Source organism: Muscardinus avellanarius (genome assembly GCF_963383645.1).
Source record: "Muscardinus avellanarius genome assembly, chromosome: 6".
Classification (NCBI taxonomy): domain Eukaryota; kingdom Metazoa; phylum Chordata; class Mammalia; order Rodentia; family Gliridae; genus Muscardinus; species Muscardinus avellanarius.
Window position 1 is genome coordinate 36,448,352 of NC_137791.1, and position 4,165 is coordinate 36,452,516.

General features: G+C 31.4%; 1 pseudogene across 1 annotated transcript; it reads right to left on the reverse strand.

Moving 5' to 3' along the window:
• Window positions 1–1,948: 1,948 nt before the first annotated feature.
• Window positions 1,949–2,571, reverse strand: LOC308264679 (translationally-controlled tumor protein-like; annotated as a pseudogene). The gene has a single exon. The product of its transcript is annotated as a translationally-controlled tumor protein-like (transcript).
• Between the last annotated feature and the right edge of the window lie 1,594 nt (window positions 2,572–4,165).

The following is a 4,165-nucleotide window of genomic DNA, read 5'->3' on the forward strand; positions in this document are numbered from 1 at the left end:
ATCTAACTATATTATCCACCAATAAAAATATTAAAATAAATAAAGTAATTAAATAATTAGTTAATTTGTGAAATTGTAAAAAAATGAGATTGGGAGAGAGACTAAGAGAAAAGTAGGCTTGAGAAAAAAGCAAGAGGTCAAATAATGTTATGCTCATATATATTAAGGAATTATTCCCCATCTTACTAACATATATGGGGAAGGGATAAGATGCAGAGGGAAATGCTCTAAAAGATATTGTGCGCATATATCAAAGTATCACTTTGAATGTCTTTAATATAAGTACTTACAAAGCATCAATAATAATTTTGAAAGAATAGAATGGTAATTCTCAAAAAATTACAAGGTATTATCTACTTAAAAGAAAAGGAAATAGAAAATGAGGTAGCTATTTATCTTTATTTTTTCCTCACCTCTAAAAATAATTAACATGTTCTAAACTCTACTATCATTAAACTAATTTGGTGTATCTATTAATTACTGTTATAACAAATAAGTGTTTCAAGTGGAGAAAAATAGAATGAAAATAAAACATTATAAATATTTGATAATAATATTTGATCAAAATATATCATAAACATTTGGTAGGCTGAGATAAGAAGATTTCAGTTCACAGACAGCCTCAGCTACTTAGTGGGGTCCTCTGCAACTCAGTGATACCCTGTTTCAAAATACAGAATAAAAAATAGGGCTGGAGGTGTAACTTAGAGGTAGAATGCCCCTGGGTTCCATCCCCAGTACCACACAAAAAATAATATATATAGGTGTATATTATTTATAGATAATAATTAGACAATTACTGGTCTAATTAATGGACTATTAAATACTATTAATAGACTACTAACAGTCTAATTAATAGGTTATTAATATGCATGCATATATTATGAATATGGATGAAGCACCGTATTTACACTGCTTTGGTAACAGAAATTGTCAGTATTATTTTTGTGAAAATTTTTATAGGTAAGTCAATAACAAAATATCTTTTGAGAGGTCAACTCATTTTTCAATTTTTGTTTTTCAATTTTTTAGTCTAAGTTATTGAGGATAGACTAAAGTTGAATATATTACATGCATAATATTATATGTAATTATGAAAATAGTATATTTTAAGTTCCTTCAATGCTTATTAATTTGACAAATAAAGATTTTCTATACCAAATAAAAATATTACAATATACAAAATCATCTGGAGTTCATAAACTTAAAATAATACCCCAAATTGAGAAAAACATTACATTTTGAAGATATTATAAAATTAAATTGAAATGTAGTTGTTACAGACAACTCAGTTATAAGACTTTAGCAAGATAAGAAACCGAATAAGAAGCCAAGCCCATGTGGTTATTCAGTCAATACATATGCATTTTCATTTTAGTATAATAATGACAATTACTTTTACTGCCTTCAATGCCTAGAAAAATCTTATTTTCAAAATATGTTGAAATGCACTGGTGGGAGAGATACATTATATGCTTGAATAAACAAGATTTAGTAAGTGACATATGTAAGTAAATAAAGCATACTGGTTTTAGTGAGCCAGAGCTTTGCAAGAACAAGCAATTAAACATTTCTAGATGCTTTGTACCTGTGGTAATGCCAGTTCCAAGTTCATTAAGCAGGCATCTGTGTCTTGGAGAGGAAGATCTGTTGGTTTTGTGTTTGCTATCATAAAAACAAAAAATTACTTACATATTCTACAGTAAATGTAGAAGAAAACAGCCATACCAAATAATTTTAGTTGCCAATTTTTTATTGTTGCAGTCTTGTTTATTTTTCTAATTCATCCAAAAGTTTGAAGTTTTAAATATTACATATGTAATTTTATTTTATTTAAAATTTTTTTTTTAGTTTAAATGCACTTTATTTTGAGACAACCCACACGAAATGTTTCTTAAAAAACAATGCCTCGACTCCAAATAAACCACAGTCAAAATAAATGAATAACTCAAGATGACATCAGCCCAATTTTTCTTAAGTTCTGGTGTTGTGTGTTTGACAAGCAGCAGCCAGTTATGATGACAGGTGACAGATCCAAAGTAAGCGCCAGATGTTAACATTTCTCCATTTCTAAACCATCCTTAAAGAAAATCATACATGGAGTCACACCATCCTCATGGTAGTCCAGGAGAGCAACCATGCCATCTGGATTCATGTTTTCACCAATAAAAAACTGGTAGTTTTTGAAATTAGCAAAGATGTGCTTGATTTGTTCTGCAGCCCAAGTCATAAAAGGTTTTACTCTTTCTGGTCTCTGTTCTTCAAGTTTGCCTTTGATTGACTTCATGTGATCTTTGATGTCTTCTTATAGGCTTCCTTTGTGAAGCTGGTTTCCTGAAAGTGATGGTTCATGACAATGTCCATACCAGTGACTACTGTGCTTTCGGTTCCTTCGCCCTCAGGGCCTTCAGCAGAGGCATTTCCACCAATGAGCAAGTCATCACTGTTACCCTCTGTCCTACTGACCATCTTGCCCTCCACCTCCAGGCACAGCTCGTTCTTGACCTCCCAGATCTTGTAGATGTCGGAAAACATTTCATCTTGGCTGATGAGGTCCCGGTAGATGATCATGGTGGCGGCTGGAGGGAGGCAGCAGCGGCTGGCTGAGCAGGAGCCTGGAGCTCAGAGTGAGCGTAGTGCAGCCAGAGCGGCGCTGGGGGGAGGGGGGAGCAGGTGGAAAAGCACATTTGTAATTTTAAATACCCTATTTTTAAAGAATTTCTTACAACTAATCTTGTAGTTCTTTGGATATCTAATATTACACAGTTTTCCTGAAAAAGTCCACGGGTATTCAATTATATTGCATATATTTCAAAAAATAGTAAATACATAGGCTGATTATAATTGATAAAATAATATCATTTACAAAGTAGAAAGTTATCTCTCACATAATAATCTAGGTAACAAAAGCTGATGTCTGTGCCCCAGGTTCCATTAATCTATGTATATCACTATATCTAAAGTTGTTATTTTTATTTGTAGTTGTTATTTTTATTTTTCAGAATTGAATGAGTATATAATCATATTTCATAGAGCTAGAAGAAAAAATCATTGGGCACAAGTAACTTCACTTGTACAATTTTAAGGTAATAGGTACATTCATCATCTCCTTTCCTATTCCATTGAGCAATATATAATGGTACAGCTCACTAACTTACAAGAGTAACTAAGAAATAACATTTAAAGCTGAGCAGCAAACAAAACCAGGTAAAATATTATGACTAATTAGTGAAACACTTTGGGAATTTCTTGTAAATGTATTGTCATCATCAATTGTATAGAGAAATCTAATCATAGTCTTAAGAAAACTCCTAATTTCCCAGTGTGTACCAAGTACTATGTGTATGCATATCACTGTCAACATGATTTACAGTATGATGTGAGACTATAAAGCATCTTTTTTGTTGTATATAAATAAAATATATTTTCTATCATGATGTTTATTATCTAGTTCATAATGTTTAAAAAAACCTGGAAATAATTATTGCTTATTTTTACTGTAAAAGTCCCATGCCTAGTTCCTATAGTTTCATATTCTCATGTAGTTCATTTAACATGTTTATTTTAAAGTCAGTTAACTTATTTATTACAAAGATAAGGTCATATTTATCTCTAAAATAAAGAGAATTGTATTACTTATGATCAATTTTAGTATATTTTTATTTCTTCAAGCCATATTTAAAATAATTAATATAGGCATAGAAGATCATGCAATCATCATTATTATCTCTCTAATATATTATTTTTCACTAAGGATTGAATGCAGTTATTATTCTGCCTCTATGCTACACCCCTGGCTCTTTTAATTTTTTAAAAATTTTCACTTATATAGTGTGTTTGTGTACATATGTATGTATCTATATTGGTATATACATATGTGTGTGTGTAATACTGAGGATTAAATTTAGAGACATTCTACCACTGAGCTATATCTCAGGCCTACTTATTTTTTTAATTTATTTTTATTGGTGCATTGTAATCATACATCACATTGGAATATAAGACTTGAGAGGATATACAAGCACACATCATCCAATTAGCCCTCATCCAGTCCCCATCCCATTCCCTCCCCCTCCCTCGATCCCATGCTTGTTTGGTGATTAACTTTGATACATGTGTTTATGTACCTCCTGCTTTTTAAAGAGGCTCCATCCTCCCCTATCCC